This window comes from Pristiophorus japonicus, chromosome 18 (genome assembly GCF_044704955.1).
Source record: "Pristiophorus japonicus isolate sPriJap1 chromosome 18, sPriJap1.hap1, whole genome shotgun sequence".
Taxonomy (NCBI): domain Eukaryota; kingdom Metazoa; phylum Chordata; class Chondrichthyes; family Pristiophoridae; genus Pristiophorus; species Pristiophorus japonicus.
The window spans coordinates 100,906,989-100,926,011 of record NC_091994.1 but is presented as its reverse complement, the minus strand read 5'-3'; the positions used below and the strand labels follow the sequence as shown (position 1 = coordinate 100,926,011).

Below are 19,023 nucleotides of genomic sequence, written 5' to 3'. Positions count from 1 at the left end.
ATGGATCCACCACAGACCCAATCCATGTCCGGACCGGGGTCAAGCAAGGCTGCTTCATCGTGCCAACCCTCTTCTCGATCTTCTCTTCTCATTGCAATGCTCCACCTCACACTCAACAAGCTCCCCGCTGGAGTGGAACTAAACTATAGAACCAGTGGAAACCTGTTCAACCTTCGTCGCCTCCAGGCTAGATCCAAGACCGTCCCATCCTCTGTTGTCGAGCTACTGTACGTGGATGACACTTGCGTCTGCGCACATTCAGAGGCTGAACTCCAAGTCATTGTCAACATCTTCACCGAGGCATACGAAAGCATTGGCCTTACACGAAACACAAAGGTAAGACAAAGGTACTCTACCAACCTGACCCCGCCACACGACACTGCCCCCCTGTCATCAAGATCCACAGCGCGGCCCTGGACAACGTGGACCACTTTCCATACCTCGGGATCCTGTTATCAGCAAGGGCAGACATCGACGACGAGGTTCAACACTGCCTCCAGTGCGCCAGAGCAGCCTTCGCTGCTTGAGGAAGCAAGTGTTCAAAGATCAGGTCCTCAAATCTGGCACCAAGCTTATGGTCTACAGGGGTGTAGTGATACCCGCCCTCCTGTATGGCTTATAGACGTGGACCATATACAGTGGACACCTCAAATCGCTGGAGAAATACCACCAGCGTTGTCTCCGCAAGATCCTGCAAATCCCTTGGGAGAACAGATGCATCAACGTTAGTGTCCTCGATCAGGCCAACATCCCCAGCATCGAAGCACTGACCACACTCGACCAACTCTGTTGGGCGGGCCACATTGTTTGCATGCCTGGCACAAGACTCCCAAAGCAAGTGCTCGACTCAGAACTCCTACTCAGCAAGCGAGCCCCAGGTGGGCAGAGGAAATGTTTCAAGGACACCCTCAAAGCCTCCTTGAACGGGGAAGGTGGCTCAACCGTGGCTAACAAGGGAAATTAAGGATAGTGTTAAATCCAAGAAAGAGGCATATAAGTTGGCCAGAAAAAGCAGCAAACCTGAGGACTGGGAGAATTTTGTAATACAGCAGAGGAGGACAAAGGGTTTAATTAGGAGGGGAAAAATAGAGTATGAGAGGAAGCTTGCTGGGAACATAAAAACTGACTGCAAAAGCTTTTATAGATATGTGAAGAGAAAAAGATTAGTGAAAACAAACGTAGGTCCCTTGCAGTCAGATTCAGGTGAATTTATAATGGGGAACAAAGAAATGGTGGACCAGTTAAACAAATACTTTGGTCCTGTTTTCAAGAAGGAAGACACAAATAACCTTCCGGAAATACTAGGGGATCGATGGTCTAGTGAGAAGGAGGAACTGAAGGATATCCTTATATAGCGGGAAATTGTGTTAGGGAAATTGATGGGATTGAAGGCCGATAAATCCCCGGGGGCCTGATAGTCTGCATTCCAAAGTACTTAAGGAAGTGGCCATAGAAATAGTGGATGCATTGGTGATCATTTTCCAACAGTCTATCGACTCTGGATCAGTTCCTATGGACTGCAGGGTAGCTAATGTAAAACCACTGTTTAAAAAAGGAGGGAGAGAGAAAACGGGTAATTATATATCGGTTAGCCTGACATCAGTAGTGGGGAAAATGTTGGAATCAATTATTAAAGATGAAATAGCAGCGCATTTGGAAAGCAGTGACAGGATCGGTCCAAGTCAGCATGGATTTATGAAAGGGAAATCATGCTTGACAAATCTTCTAGATTTTTTGAGGGTGTAATTACTAGAGTGGACAAGGGAGAACCAGTGGATGTGGTGTATTTGGACTTTCAAAAGGCTTTTGACAACGTCCCACACAAAAGATTGGTGTGCAAAATCAGACCAAATGGTATTGGGAGTAATGTACTGACCTGGATAGAGAACTGGATGGCAGTCAGGAAGCAGAGAGTCGGGATAAACGTGTCCTTTTCAGAATAGCAGGCAGAGACTAGTTGAGTACCGCAGGGCTCAGTGCTGGGACCCCAACTCTTTACAATATACATTAATGATTTAGATGAAGGAATTGAGTATAACATCTCCAAGTTTGCAGGTGGTGGTGGCGGTGTGAGCTGTGAGGAGGACACTAAAAGGCTGCAAGGTGACTTGGACAGGTTAGGTGAGTGGGCAAATGCATGGCAGATGCAGTATAATGTGGTTAAATGTGAGGTTATCCACTTTGGGGGCAAAAACACAACGGCAGAATATTATCTGAATGGCGGCAGATTAGGAAAGGGGAGGTGCAACGAGACCTGGGTGTCATGGTTGATCAGTCATTGAAAGTTGGCATGCAGTAACAGCAGGCGGTGAAGAAGGCAAATGGTATGTTGGCCTTCATAGCTAGGAGATTTGAGTATAGGAGCAGGGAGGCCTTACTGCAGTTGTACAGGGCCTTGGTGAGGCCTCACCTGGAATATTGTGTTCAGTTTTGGTCTCCTAATCTGAGGAAGGACGTTCTTGCTATTGAGGGAGTGCAGCGAAGGTTCACCAGACTGATTCCTGGGATGGCTGGATTGACATATGAGGAGAGACTGGATCAACTGGGCCTTTATACACTGGAGTTTAGAAGGATGAGAGGGGATCTCATAGAAACTTACAAGATTCTGATGGGACTGGACAGGTTAGATGCGGGAAGAATGTTCCCGATGATGGGGAAGTCCAGAACCAGGGGACACAGTCTTAGGATAAGGGGTAGGCCATTTAAGACTGAGATGAGGAGAAACTTCTTCACTCAGAGAGTTGTTAACCTGTAGAATTCCCAACCGCAGAGAGTTGTTGATGCCAGTTCATTGGATATATTCAAGAGGGAGTTAGATATGGCCCTTACGGCTAAAGGGATCAAGGGGTATGGAGAGAAAGCAGGAAAGGGGTACTGAGGGAATGATCAGCCATGATCTTATTGAATAGTGGTGCAGGCTTGAAGGGCCGAATGGCCTACTCCTGCACATATTTTCTATGTTTCTATGTTTCTTCCTAAAATGCAACATCCCCACCGACACCTGGGAGACCCTGGCCAAAGACCGCCCTAAGTGGAGGAAGAGCATCCGGGAGGGCGCTGAGCACCTCGAGTCTCACTGCCGAGAGCATGCAAAAAACAAGTGCAGGCAGCGGAAAGAGCGTGTGGCAAACCAGTCCCACCCACTCCTTCCCTCAATGACTATCTGCCCCACCCATGACAGAGACTGTAATTCCCGTATTGGACTGTTCAGTCACCTAAGAACTCACTTTTAGAGTGGAAGCAAGTCTTCCTTGATTTTGAGGGACTGCCTATGATGATAAGCATCTGTGGCCTCGCGGATGAAGCAATGGACGCCAAACTGGGAGATGTTGGAGATGTCTCCTGTTGCTCCCTGGAAAGATCCATTGGCATAGAAATTGAGAGCAATGGTGACCTTGACTGCCACTGAGAGAGCCGTCCTCACCCTGGTCTGAGGCTCGAGGTCTGGTTGTCGCAGATGACAGAGCTCTGTGATCACGTCCTTCCTAAAACGCAGCCTTCGCACACACTGTTCCTCAGTGAAATTGATGTAGCAGCACTGCCGCCAGAATACCCTGGGAGAGTAAGGGCTCCTGTTGCCAGCTCTGTGGAACCTTCTTCCTCTAGCAACATGTTGATGTGCTTCTCCCTGTACTGCTGCCTGTGCTTGTCTGTACCTGTCCCTTTGCCTCTTCTTTTCCCTCTCCCTGTGCCTCTTCCTGTGGCATGCTCCATGGACTCTCCATGGGCCTCTCCCTCTCTTTGTCATAGCCTTTCCCTCTCCCTCTGGGGCTATTCAAAGGCACATCATACCACGGACTAATATGAATAAATTTAGAGGTTAGTGTGCATTAAGTTGTTTTGTTCAACCAATTGTCGCTTTGTGGTGGGAGTTGGTGATTGACAGGACAAGATATTTTTCAAAGTTTTCTCTCCTTGTCTCCTCTCTCTTCCCAATAGCACAGTACAGTTCCACGAGTACCAGCAGCCATCTGGTACCTCACCCAAGCGGGCATTGTTCAGATGTGAGCCTAGTCAAGTGAATGTCAGCAGGTTATTTGGCTCTGGTGGCATCGCTGCCAAGCTTAATCCTCCTGTTCTCATCCACATCTACACACATGTACTTTCCACCAGGAATCATTGATTATTGATCAGGAGTAGGAACTCCAGATCATTTTTGTTTTCCTTTCCATGGAACATGATTGTAGTGTACTGACATTCCCCCCCCCCCCCCACACTGCCACCATCGCCCCCCCCCCCTCCCCCAACAACTGAAAGTATTCCAGAAGCAAAGGGGATGGAGTATAAAAGCAAGGAAGTCTTATTACAGTTGTACAGGGTATTGGTGAGGCCACACCTGGAATACTGTGTGCAGTTTAGGTTTCCATATTTATGAAAGGACATTCTTGCTTTGGAGGCAGTTCAGAGAAAGTTCACTAGGTTGATTCTGGAGATGAGGGGGTTGACTTATGAGGAAAGGTTGAGTGGTTGGGCCTCTACTCATTGGAATTCAGAAGAATGAGAGGTGATCTTATTGAAACGTATAAGATTATGAGGGGGCTTGACAAGGTGGATGCAGAGAGGATGTTTCCACTGATAGGGGAGACTAGAACTAGAGGGCATGATCTTAGAATAAGGGGCCGCCCATTTAAAAGTGAGGAGAAATTTCTTCTCTCAGAGGGTTGTAACTCTGTGGAATTCACTGCCTCAGAGAGCTGTGGAAGCTGGGACATTGAATAAATTGAAGACAGGAATAGACAGTTTCTTAAACGATAAGGGAATAAGGGGTTATGGGGAGCGGGCAGGGAAGTGGACCTGAGTCCATGATCGGATCAGCCAATGATCGTATTAAATGGCGGAGCGGGCTCGAGAGGCCATATGGCCTTCGCCTGCTCCTATTTCTTATGTTCTTATGTTCTTATGAAAGAGTTAAAGCCACTCAGAGATCAGGCAGTGTTTCGATTGAGCAGAACTTTTGACTGGGAGCGGAGGTACTCACGCACTCGCTCAGGCGCATCGATAAGTAGCTGTCTTGTCCTAACACAATGCAAAACAATGATCTGCCATTATCAGCAAACATGTGTACAACTAAAACGTTCCCATTTAAAAATTCACTTAAAATTCCAGCTGACAGGGTGAACATTGTCCAGCACTAGGTAAACAGTGCAGCCTCTGCCTGCCAAGATCAAGATGCTTGCTAATGACCTAACTCGACCCTGCCAACTCTTTGTGACCTCTGCCTTTCAGACTGCCGCCTAATTTGCTCTAATTACATTCCAGACTGACAGAATCTTGGACATTGTATCATTTTTGCAGGTAATTTCAGCCCCTCCAGTAGGGAGATATGTGTGTCTGCGTGTGCGTGTATTTGTGTGCGCCTGTGTATGTGTGCGCGCGAGTCTGCCAGTGTGTGTGTGGCTGTCAGTGTGCGTACGCATGTCTGTGTGTCTGCATATATGCTTCTGCATACGAGTTTCCATGTGTGTGTGTGTGCCCACATGCATGTGCAAAACATTGGTGGAGAGAGCTGGGGCACAGGAGAAAGAAAAGCTGTGTTTTAGATGCATCTACATCAAGACTTGACTTAAAGACTTCTTAGTGCCCTCTGTTCAGTTAAAGCCAGCCTCACATTCTGAATGGACTATTGTGCTGAGCTGCTGTTTGCTGAGTGTGCAGTTGTTCATGTGTCTGACAGCAAATGCCCCGAGCAGCTTGTTGGGTGAGAGAAAACCATTAAACCCTGTCCCTAGTCCGCCATGGCGACACAGATGTTTGCTCTCAATGTGACACTCTGTTCTGGTTATTGTCTATGAATGTTGGTTGTGCGAACGAGTAAAAGTTACTCAGCTCTTTTTATAACGTTAGAGATTCGAACGCAGGAGATTGGCTTCGCAGTGTTTCAATTTCAAGTTTACAAAGTCAGATTTGCATTAGCTTCACTATTGAACAGAGCACTGTTGGTGCAGATCAGCTTCTCTGCCTGATGCCGTCTGACCCACTCTTCTGACTGACCCAGGGGATCCAGCTCTTTCAACAGATCCCAGGACCCAGTTTTTCTGATTGATCCCGGGATCTAGTTCTTCTGACTGATCTCGGGGATCCTGGTGAATCGAAAAACTAGGGCTGTAGATGGGGCTTTAAACTAAATAGTGGAGGCGAGGGGGAGGGTTCAGTGAGCGGAAATTAAAAAAGTCAATAGGCAATAGTGCAGGGTAGCGATAGGGGGTAATGTAGCCAGAGTGTGACAGGAAGGGACAGAGAGTATAAACACAAGAGTGCATCAGAAAGTGGGGTCAGAGTAGGGAAAATGGTAAAAAGACAAAATTAAAAGTTCTTTGTCTGAATGCACGCAGCATTCGTAACAAGATAGATGAGTTGACAGCACAAAAAGAAATCAATGGGTATGATCTGATAGCCATTACAGAGACATGGTTGCAAGGTGACCAAGGCTGAGAACTGAATATTCAGGGGTATTTGACAGTTCGGAAGGATAAGCAGAAAGGAAAAGGAGGTGGGGTAGCTCTGTTAATAAAGGATGAGATCAGTGCAGTAGTGAGAAATGACATTGGCTCAGAAGATCAAGATGTAGAATCAGTTTGGGTGGAGATAAGAAAGAATAAAGGAAAGAGGTCACTGGTGGGAGTAGTCTATAGGCCCCCTAACAGTAGTCACACTGGAGGACAGAGTATATATCAAGAAATAATAGAGGCTTGTAAGTTAGGTACTGCAATAACCATGAGCGATTTTAATCATCATATTAATTGGACAAATTAAATTGGCCAAAGTAGCCTTGAGGAAGAATTCATAGAATTTATTCAGGATGGTTTCTTGGAAGCAACCAGGGAGCAGGCTATTTTAGATCTGGTGATGTGTAATGAGACAGGATTAATTAATGATCTCATAGAAAAGGATTCTCTAGGGAAGAGTGATCATAACATGGTAGAATTTCAAATTCAGTTTGAGGGTGAGAAATGTGGGTCTCAAACTAGTGTCCTCAACTTAAATAAAGGCAATTACAAAAGTATGAAGGCAGAGTTGGCTAAAGTGGACTGGGAAAATAGATTAAAGGGTAAGACGGTCGATAAGCAGTGGCAGATATTTAAGGAGATATTTTATAACTCTCAGCAAAGATATATTCCAATGAGAAAGAAAGACTCTAAGAGAAGGATGAACCATCCATGGCTAACTAAGGAAGTAAAGGATGGTATCAAATTGAAAACAAAGGCATACAATGTTGTGAAGATTAGTGGTAGGCCAAAGGATTGGGAACTTTTTAGAAACCAGCAAAGGACAACTAAAAAAATAATAAAGAGAGAGAAGATAGATTATGAGAGTAAACTAGCAAAAAATATAAAAACAGACAATAGAAGCTTCTACAGGTATATAAAAGGAAGAGAGTAGCTAAAGTAAACGTTGGTCTCTTAGAGGATGAGATTGGGGAATTAATAATGGGAAACGGGGAAGTGGCAGAAACTTGGAACAAATATTTTGTATCGGTCTTCACGGTAGAAGACACTAAAAGCATCCCAATAATAGATAATCAAGGGGCTATAGGGAGAGGGGAACTTAAGACAATCACTATCACTAGAGAAAAAGTAATCGGTAAAATAATGGGACTAAAGGTGGATAAGTCCCCTGGACCTGATGGCCTGCATCCTAGGATCTTAAAAGAAGTGGCTGGAGAGATAGTGGATGCATTGGTTGTAAGCTACCAAAATTCCCTGGATTCTGGGATGGTCCCAGCGGATTGGAAAATCACAAATGTAACCCCCCTATTTAAGAAGGGAGGGTGACAGAAAGAAGGAAACTATAGACCAATTAGCCTAACATCTGTCATTAGGAAAATGCTGGAGTTCATTATTAAGGAAGTAGTAGCAGGACATTTAGAAAATCATAATACAGTCAAGCAGAGTCAGCATGGTTTTATGAAAGGGAAATCATGTTTGACAAATTTGCTGGAGTTCTTTGAGGATGTAACGAGCAGGGTGGATAAAGGGGAACCAGTAGATGTCGTATATTTAGATTTCGAGAAGGCATTCGATAAGATGGCACATAAGTGGTTGCTGTACAAGATAAGAGCTCACGGGGTTGGGGGTAATATATTAGCGTGGATAGAGGATTGGTTAACTAACAGAAAACAGAGAATCGGGATAAATGGGTCATTTTTAGGTTGGCAAACTATAACTAGTGGGGTGCCACAGGGATCAGTGCTGGGGTCTCAACTATTTACAATCTATATTAGATGAAGAGACCGAGTATAATATAGCCAAATTTGCTGATGATATAAAAATAGGTGGGAAAGCAAGTTGTGAAGAGGACACAAAGAATCTGCAAAGGGATATAGATCGGCTAAGTGAGTGGGCAAAAATTTGGCAGATGGAGTTTAATGTGAGATAATGTGAGGTTATCCACTTTGGTAGGAAAAATAAAAAAGCAAATAATTATTTAAATGGAGAGAGATTACAAAATGCTGCAGTACAGAGGGATCTGGGGGTCCTTGTACATGAAACACAAAATGTTAGCATGCAGGTACAGCAAATGGAATGTTGGCCTTTATTGCAAGGTGGATGGAGAATAAAAGTAGGGAAGTCCTGCTACAACTATACAGTGTGTTGGTGAGACCACACCTGGAGTACTGCGTACAGTTTTGGACTCCTTATTTAAGAGGGGATATACTTGCATTGGAGGCAGTTAAGAGAAGGTCCACCAGGTTGATTCCTGAGATGAAGGGGTTGACTTATGCAGAAAGGTTGAGCAGGTTGGGCCTATATTCATTGGAGTTTAGAAGAATGAGAGGTGATCTTATTGAAACATATAAGATTCTGAGGGGCCTCAACAAGGTAGATTCAGGGAGGATATTTCCACTCACGGGGGAAATCTAGAACTAGGGGGCATAGTTTCAGAACAATGGGTCACCCATTTAAGATGAAGATAAGGAGGAATTTCTTCTTTCAGAGGGTCGTGAATCTGTGGAATTCTCTACCACAGAGAGCTGTGGAGGCTGGGTCATTGAATATATTTAAGGTGGAGATAGACAGAATTTTTAACAATAAGGAAGTCAAGGGTTATGGGGAGCGGGCAGGGAAGTGGAGTTGAGGCCAAGATCAGATCAGCCATGATCTTATTGAATGGTGGATCAGGCTCGAGGGGCCCAGTGGCCAACTCCTGCTCCTATTTCTTATGTTCTTATCCAGCTCTTCTGACAGCTTTTCCGACTGATCTCGAGGATCCAGCACTTAATAAGAATATAAGAAATAGGAACAGGAGTAGGCCATGCGGCCCCTCGAGCCTGCTCCGCCATTCAATAAGGTCATTGCTGATTTGATCATGGACTCAGCTCCACTTCCTCGCCCGCTCCCCAAAACCCCTTATCCCCTTATCATTTAAGAAACTGTCTATTTCTGTCTTAGATTTATTCAATGTCCCAGCTTCCAAAGCTCTCTGAGGCAGCGAATTCCACAGATTTACAATCCTCTGAGAGAAGAAATTTCTTCTCATCTCTGTTTCAAATGGGCAGTCCCTTATTCTAAGATCGTGCCCTCTCATTCTAGTCTCCCCCATCAATGGAAACATCCTCTCTGCATCCATCTTGTCAAGCCCCCTCATAATCTTATACTTTTCAATAAAATCACCTCTCATTCTTCTCAACTCCAATGAGTAGAGGCCCAACCTACTCATAAGTTAACCCCCTCATCCTCGGAATCAACTTAGTGAACCTTCTTTGAACTGCCTCCAAAGCAAGTATATCCTTTCGTAAATATGGAAAACAAAACTGCATGCAGTATTCCAGGTGTGGCCTCACCAATACCTTATATAGCTGTAGTAAGACTTCCCTGCTTTTATACTCCATCGCCTTTGCAATAAAGGCCAAGATACCATTGGCCTTCCTGATCACTTGCTGTACCTGCATACTATCTGTTATGTTCATAATAAAGTAATGCAACTGAGTACTGTAGACAATGAGTAAGTGTGACCTTAGCTCCTTTATTCAGACTCCAGAGTGCTGATACAGCGTGGGAGGCCTGCTTATATACAGTGCTCCCAAGGGATGCTGGGATGTTGGGACTCCAACAGCTAAGCCCTCTGGTGGCGGTATTATAAAGGTTGCCTAGGGTTGCATACATAACATCACTCCCTCCCAAAGTCAATAGTGCTTTTATTTACAGGGTGAGACGATCTGGGGCTTTTTGCTCCCTTGTCAATCGTCTTGGTACAAATGCAGGTGTGGGTGAGTTGGTTAGTTCTTCGCTGGGCAGCTGGCCTTTCCGGGCTGCTGGGGATGGTGAGTTCAGTTTTGTGGTCAACCGTGATATCGGTTGCCACTTGTGTATGTTGGAGGGTCGAAGTTGGTGGTGTCCTCATCGGGTTGCTTGTGGCTGTTTGTGAATCACAGTTTGGTTTGGTCCAAATGCTTTCTGCAAGTTAGTCCGTTGGCAAGTTTGACCTGAAACAACCTACTCCCTCTTTGGCTATGACAGTGCCAGCAAGCCATTTGGGACCATATCCATAATTGAGTACAAATACAGGGTCATTGATTTCAATGTCGCGTGACAAGTTTGCGCGATCATGGTACATGCATTATTGATGCCGCCTGCCCTCGGCATGATCATGGAGATCAGAGTGGACAAGAGAGAACCTTGTTTTGAGCTCCCTTTTCATGAGCAACTCGGCTGGGGGAACCCTGGTGAGCGAGTGGGGTCTGGTGCGGTAGCTGAGCAGGACTCAGGACAGGCGGGTCTGCAGGGAGCCTTCCGACATGCGTTTCAAGCTTTGCTTGATGGTCTGGACTGCCCGTTCTGCCTGACCGTTGGATGCAGGCTTGAACGGGGCAGATGTGACGTGCTTGATCCCATTGCGGGTCATGAATTCTTTGAATTCAGCACTGGTGAAGCACGGCCCATTGTCGCTGACAAGGACATCAGGCAGGCCGTGCGAGGCAAACATGACTCGTAGTCTTTCGATGGTTGCAGTGGATATGCTTACAGACATTATTACACATTCAATCCATTTTGAATAAGCATCCACAACAACCAAAAACATTTTGCCGAGGAACGGGCCAGCGAAGTCCACGTGGATCCTAGACCATGGTTTGGAGGGCCATGACCACAAACTTAGCGGTGCCTCTCTGGGTGCATTGCTCAGTTGAGAGCAAGTGTTGCATTGGCGCACACATGACTCTAAGTCTGAGTCGATGCCGGGCCACCACACATGGGATCTGGCTATAGCTTTCATCATTACTATGCCTGGGTGGGTACTGTGTAGGTCACGTATGAACATTTCCTTGCCTTTCTTAGACTAAACCACGTGATTTACCCACAAAAGACAGTCCGCCTGTATGGCCATTTCGTCTTTGCGCCGCTGGAGTGGCTTGATCTCTTTATACATCTCCGCTGGGACGCTGGACCAGCTCCCGTGTAGGGCACAACATTTTACAAGGGAAGTAAAGGATCCTGGCTGGTCCAGGTCCTGATCTGGCGGGCCATAACGGGTGACTTTTCGTTTTCGAATGCATCCATCACCAAGAGCAAGTCTGCAGGCTTTGCCATTTCCACCCCGGTGGTGGGCAATGGTAGCCGACTGAGAGCATCAGCGCAGTTCTCTGTGCCTGGTCTGTGGCAGATTACATAGTCGTATGCAGCCAGCGTGAGCGCCCATCTTTGGATGCGGGTAGAGGCATTGGTGTTAATCCCTTTGCTCTCTGAGAATAACGATATAAGCGGCTTATGGTCAGTTACTAGCTCAAACTTGAGACCAAACAGATACTGGTGAATTTTTTTCACCCCGTAAACGCATGCCAGAGCTTCTTTTTCAATCATGCTGTAGGCCCTTTCGGCCTTGGACAAACTCCTGGATGCATAGGCGACCGGTTACAATGTTCCCAATTCGTTAGCTTGTTGTAACACACACCCGATCCTGTATGAAGATGCATCGCAAGCTAGCACGAAACGTTTACATGGGTTATACAAGACAAGCAGTTTGTTGGAACATAACAGAGTTCTGGCTTTCTCAAAAGCAGCCTCTTGTGATTTCCCCCATACCCAGTCGTCTCCCTTGCATAGCAGCATGTGTAGGTGTTCTAGCAAGGTGCTTAGCCCGGGTAGGAAATTACCGAAATAGTTGAGCAGTCCCAGGAATGACGGCAACTCCGTCATGTTCTGTGGTTTCGGTGCTTTCTTGATGGCCTCCTTCTTGGCGTCGGTGGGGCTGATGCCATCTACCCCGATTCTTCTCCCTAAGAACTCGACCTCTGACACCAGGAAAACACACTTCGAGCATTTCAACCTGAGTCCCATGCGATCTAGCCGACTTAGAACCTCTTCCAGGTTTTTCAAGTGTTCGGTGATGTCCCGACCTGTGACCTGTACGTCGTCCTGGAAAACCACCGTGCGCAGAACCGACTTTAGCAGACTCTCCATGTTCCTTTGGAAAATTACCGCGGCCGATCGAATCCCAAACGGGCATCTATTGTAGATGAACAGACCTTTGTGTGTGTTGATGCAGGTGAGGCCTTTCGAAGATTCCACCAGCTCCTGCGTCAAGTAGGCCGAGGTCAGGTCCAACTTGGTGAATGTCTTTCCTCCAGCCAGGGTCGCAAATAGGTCGTCTGCCTTGGGTAGCAGGTACTGGTCCTGTAGCGGAAAACAGTTAATCGTTACTTTATAGTCCCCACAAATTCTGACCGTGCCGTCGCCTTTGAGAACCAGAACAATAGGACTGGCCCACTCAGTGAACACCACCGGCGTGATGATGCCTTTTCACTGCAGCCTGTCCAGCTCAATTTCCACTTTCTCACGCATCATATATGGTACTGCCCGTGCCTTGTGGTGAATGGGTTGTGTACCGGGAACCAAGTGGATCTGCACCTTCGCCCCCGAGAAACTTAAGGTGCTTGGCTCAAACAATAACGGGAACTTGCTCAGAACCTGGGCATCTGAGGCATCATCAACGAACGAGAGCGCTCGGATGTCATCCCAGTTCCAGCGGATTTTTCCCAGCCAGCTTCTGCCGACCAGTGTGGGCCATCGCCCGGTATAATCCATAGTGGGAGTTCGTGCACTGCTCCATCATAGGAGACCTTTACTGCTAGGCTGCCAATTATAGGGATCAGTTCTTTAGTGTAAGTTCTTAGCTTGGTATGAATGGGGCTAAGCTTGGGCCTGTGTGCCTTGTTGCACCACAGCCTGTCAAAGGCCTTTTTGCTCATGATAGACTGACTCGCACCCGTGTCCAGTTCCATGGATACTGGAATTCCATCCAGTTCGACTTTTAGCATGATCGGTGAACATTTTGTGGTGAAGGTGTGTACCCTGTACCCTTCTGCCTCCTTAGTTCGAGTTTCTAGTTCAGCCTGATCCACCATGGATCTGTTCTCCTCTGCAACGTGGTGGTTTGCAGGGTTTGCAGCTCGTCTGCACATTCGCTGGAGGTGTCCCATTGTTCCACAGCCTTTGCACACATAGTGTTTGAAGCAGCATTGATGGGCTCGATGATCACCTCCACAGCGCCAACATGGTGTTAACTGCCTTGCATTAATGATTGATGGCAGACTCTGGGTCATCTGAGATCGTGCAGTTGCCGGCATGTACGTTCTGCCATATGCATTCCTGCCTGAAAACGACGTTACTTTATGTACAGTACTTGCCGAAACCTCTTTATGCTGCAAAATTTGTTTGGTGTTATCGCTGGTGGACATAAATGCCTGGGATATCGTTATGGCTTTGCTCAGATTCAGTGTTTCATCAATCAATAGTTTGCGAAGGTTAACCTCATTGCCAATGCCAAGCACAAAAAAGTCTCTTAGCATTTGCTCAAGGAATCTATTGAATTCGCAATGTCCTGCAAGGCGCCTTAGTTCGGCGATGTAGCTTGCCACTTCCTGGCCTTCAGACCGCTGACTCGTATAGAACCAATACCTTGCCATCAAAACGCTTTCCTTCGGATTTAGGTGCTGCCGGACCAGCGTACACAATTCTTCATACGATTTGGTTGTTGGTTTCACCGGAGCGAGAAGATTCTTCATGAGGCCATAGGTTGTTGCCCTGCAGACGGTGAGGAGGATCGCCCTTCGTTTGGCAGCGTTCTCATCCCCTTCCAGCTCGTTGGCAACGAAGTATTGGGCGAGTCGCTCCACGAAGGCTTCCCAATTGTCCCCTTCTGAGAATTTCTCCAAGATACTAACAGTTCTCTGCATTTTCGCATGGTTGTTCGTTATCTCGTCGCCAATTGTTATGCTCATAATAAAGTAATGCAACTGAGTACTGTAGACAATGAGTAAGTGTGACCTTAGCTCCTTTATTCAGATGCCAGAGTACTGGTACAGCGTGGGAGGCTTGCTTTATATACAGTGCTCCCAAGGGATGCTGGGATCCCTTGGGACACCAACAGGTAAACAGGTGGCGGAATTATAAAGGTTGCCTGGGGTTACATACATAACACTATCCTTTTGTGTTTCATGCACAAGTAGCCCCAGGTCCCGCTGTACTGCGGCACTTTGCAATCCTTCTCCATTTAAATAGTAACTAGCTCTTTGATTTTTTTTTCTGCCAAAGTGCATGACCTCACACTTTCCAACATTATACTCCATCTGCTAAATTTTTGTCCACTCACTTAGCCTGTCTATGTCCTTTTGCAGATTTATTGTGTCCTCCTCACACATTGCTTTTCCTCCCATCTTTGTATCGTCAGCCAATCTGTATCTGTTAGTTAGCCAATCCTCTATCCATGCTACTATATTACCCCCAACCCAGTAAACCTTTATCTTGTGCAGTAACCTTTTATGTGGCACCTTGTCAAATGCTTTCTGGAAGTCCAAATACACCACATCCACTGGTTCCCCTTTACCCACCCTGTTCATTACATCCTCAAAGAACTCCAGCAAATTTATCAAACATGACGTCCCCTTCATAAATCCATGCTGACTCTGCCTGACCGAATTTTGCTTTTCCAAATGTCCTGCTCTGCTTCTTTAATAATGGACTCCAACATTTTTCCAACCACAGACGTTAGGCTAACTGGTCTATAGTTTCCTGCTTTTTGTCTGCTTCCTTTTCTAAATAGGGGCGTTACATTTGCATTTCTGACTGATCCCAAGGATCCAGCACTTCTGTGATCCAGGGGATCCAGCTCTTCCGACTGATCCTGAGGATCTCGCACTTTTGGCTGATCCCAGAGATCCAGCTCTTCCGACTGATCTCATGGGAACAGCTCTTGCAACTGATACCTTGGGCGCAGCTCTGCTGACACCCCAGGAGCCAGTGAGAAAGTTTCTGAAATGATTCCAGGGTATTTGCCCCCACCACTCCATTTGTAAATTTTCCCTGATCACTTTGAAGTGACTCCTGCAAACATGTGGAATTTGGGTGAGAGCAGGATTAGGTGCCGGGATCGCGCACAGACAATGATCGCTCAAATATGGCACCAAATGTCAGTTGGCACCTTTAGAATCATGGTGACCGCACTTTCGGAAGAGGAGAAAAATTGCTGATTGGGCGGTTGGAAGTCTATGCAAATGTCATCAATGTTTGCCTCTCCAGTACAGTATGTGCAATGAAACATGTATACCTGTATATAACTTTAAATATAATTTCACCCCATCGTTGACGGCCATACGTTCAGCCACCAAGGCCCTGAGCTCTGGAATTCCCTCCCTAAACTCCCTGCCTCTCTGACCTCCTTAAAGACGTTCTTTAAAACCTATCTCTTTGAATAAGATTTAAGTTAGATCTCCTAATATCTTCTTCTTTGTCTCGATAGCAATTTTTCTATGATTACGCTCCTGTGAAGCCTCTTGGGATGTTTTCCTACATTAAAAACACTATATAAATGCAAGTTGTTGTTGTTTAAAACGGAGAACATGTCCACAATAGTATAGAATCACATAGCAGGGCTAATCCCTCCACATGTTGCTTTACCAACCTCAAGTTAGATCAGGTCAGATTCAAAGGTCATGTTTTTCCATGAATAAAGAGAAAGAGCAGCATCAGATCACAGAGCTTCGGGATAGCCTTCAAAACGCAGCAATAGCCAGAGAAAGGGCAGAGCTAGAAATTCATGCTGATCATTCATCAGGAGTTTCATTATGGATGAAGCTGATGTATCAGGATTCTGCACAGCTATTCTGAATTAGCAAAGCCTATGGCTTCACCCGACACTCTGTAAAAAGTCACCTGCTAGTTAGGACTGTGAACAAGGAGAGACAGTCTAAGAAACAGACTGTGTATGTCTGAAAATTAGAGCCAGCCCTTTCAGGAGTGAAGTTAGGAAACACTTCTACACATAAAGGTTAGTAGAAAGTTTGGAACTCTCTTCTGCAAATGGCAATTAATGCTAGCTCAATTGCTATTTTTAAAATCTGAGATTGGTAGATTTTTGTTCAGGGATATATGAAGTTAGGGTGAAGATCAGCCATAATCTCATTGAATGGCAGAACAGGCTCAATGGGCTAAATGGCCCACTCCTTTTCCTATGTACAAATATCAACATACTCCTGGGACCACCCCTACAAATATAAGCACACTCTTGGGACCATCCCATCCCCCTCCTACAAATATCAGGACACTCCTAGGACCCCCTACAAATATAAGCACAATCCTGGGACCCCCCCCTACAAATATCAGCAGACTCCTGGCACCCCCCCCTCCCCCCTCCCCCCCCCCCCCACACACACACACACACAAATATCAGCACACTCCTGGGATTCACCCCTCCCCTGCAAATATCACCACACTTCCAGGACCCCTTACAAATATCAGCACACTCCTGAGACCCTCTCCCTACAAATATCAGTACACTCCTGGGACCCTCTCCCTACAAATATCAGTACACTCCTGGGACCCTACCAACTACAAAAATCAACACAATCTTGGGACCCTGCCCCCTCCCACTACGAATTTCAACACACTCCTGGGACTCCTCCTACAAATATCATCACACTCTTGGGTTCTCCCTGTCTCCTACAAATATCAGGACACTCCTGGGTCGTTCCCCCCCCCCCTCCCCCACCCCCCACAAATATCAACACACTCCTAGGACCCTCCTATTTTAATAGTGTTCTCTTAGAAGACATCGGAGGAAATGCTGGCCTCATAGAGGGTGATGAAGGAAGCAGAGATTTAGGAAACAGGGATGTGGATTCAACCAGTTCAATTATAATTTTGGTACACCCCCCCACCCCCTCCTCTCGTATTTCTGAGATACTTTTATCTACTATAACTGCTGTTCACAAAAGAACAACTTGGCTTCCGTGCATCAAGATGCATTCCGAAGGTGACTGTCAGGAAAGTCAGAATTGAAACACCGGATTTTGCTACAATGTGATGGTTTGTAGTATAGCTATTGTAGTTCTATTCCAGACAGGGGTAGTTCTTGCAAATCCATGCTTCATGTGATAGGTGTGCATAACGGTAATCGGAGCATGGAGGTCGATGTGCCTCATATGATTTAACATTCAGTAAAGTGAATGGGTGAAACATCATGCTGAGTTTGCTCACCCTCATTCTGGAATTCCTGGTGCTTCTGCCTTGAAACATTCTGAGCCAGGAGTGCTGATCTACATGCACGTGCAACTCCTCGACTTTGTAATGCTGGCACATTGCTACAGAGACATCAGTGGAGATCATCATCATAGACAGTCCCTCGAAATCGAAGAAGAGTTGCTTCCGCTCTTAAAGTGAGTTCTTAGGTGACTGAACAGTCCATTACGGGAATTACAGTCTCTGTCACAGGTGGGACAAACAGTCGTTGAAGGAAAGGGTGGGTGGGGAGTCCGGTTTGCCGCACAGTCCTTCCACTGCTTGCGCTTGCTTTCTGCATGCTCTCGGCGACGAGACTCGAGGTGCTCAGCAGCCTCCCGGATGCTCTTCCTCCACTTAAATCCACATCAAGGGAGAATGCTGTTAACGGTAACACCTGTTATTCTTACTTGCTCCAGAGGTAGTGGCAGTATCGTAGCCAATGAAGTTTAACCGAGGCCGATTATTGGTCATTGAAAACTTTTCCCAATACCCCGCTGTGATGACTTGAAATATAGTCGGCAATGGCAATTTTTGACGGTCTCTGCGGAGAATGTGGGAAGAGGGAGGTGGTGCTGTAACCTGTGATGGTAACCCTCCAGTGGTGTTCGGTGTTGGTCGTGTTTTCCCTATGACTCCTGCTATATTATGTGACTAATTCAGTTATGAGAAAGGTTTATGGTACTTGGACTTGTTTCTTTTGGAAAAGGGAAGACTTCAAGAAGTAAAGTCAGTTTGGGTGGAGCTAAGAAACAGCAAGGGGCAGAAACATTGGTGGGAGTTGTTTATAGCCGCCAAACAGTAGTTGTAATGTAGAGCAGAGTATAAATCAGGAAATTAGAGGCGCATGTAACAAGGGTAATACGGTGAGTACGGAGGACTTCAATCCACATATAGACTGGGCAAACCAAATTTGCAGTAATAAGGCAGAGGACGAATTCATGGAATGTACACAAGGTAGTTTTCTAGATCAGTATGTTGCTGAACCAACTAGTGAGCAGGCTATTTTAGATCCAGGGGTAGACTTTTGTCTACATTTTCGGCGGTTTTCTCGGTGGTACAGCTGATTTTTGATGAGAAACCGCCCGGCGAAAGTTTACCCCTTATTTTTTAAAGGCTTCCGCCCACATTTCGAAAAGAGCACCGGGAAGCAAACCGTCCACATGCATCTGCGTGCACCGCCGAGAAAACCGGCGGGATCTAAGTTTGGCCTCAACGGGGGCCCATACACACTGTCGAGGAAACCACCCACGAGAAGCTGCCTGAAACAGAGCAGTAGGTGAGTACCCTGCAAAGAAAGATAAGTTAAAGGTTTTTTATTATTATTTTTTAAATTCTAAAATGGCGATTGCCTTAAAAACTGTTTTGAGAATGTTTTATAACTTTTTTTTAAGTGAAAAAGTATTTTTTGAGTTCCCCCCACCCTCTCTAGGCCCAACAACAGCCTCGGACAAAATTTTAAATACTTACCGTCCATTCCGGTAAGAACCGCCCATTTTCCCTAGTTTCAGCTTTAACCACCGAGAAACCACCG

At 46.1% G+C, this 19,023-nt stretch overlaps 1 protein-coding gene and 1 non-coding gene across 2 annotated transcripts in view; both read left to right on the top strand.

Annotated features, from left to right (window-relative positions):
* The window catches only part of prdm16 (PR domain containing 16), a 912,386-nt gene that overhangs the window by 577,544 nt on the left and 315,819 nt on the right, over positions 1–19,023 (top strand). The gene's annotated exons all lie outside the window — the stretch shown is intronic.
* On the top strand, positions 17,903–18,042 carry LOC139229545 (U4 spliceosomal RNA). The gene has a single exon (XR_011587747.1). It is a non-coding gene; the product is annotated as a U4 spliceosomal RNA (small nuclear RNA).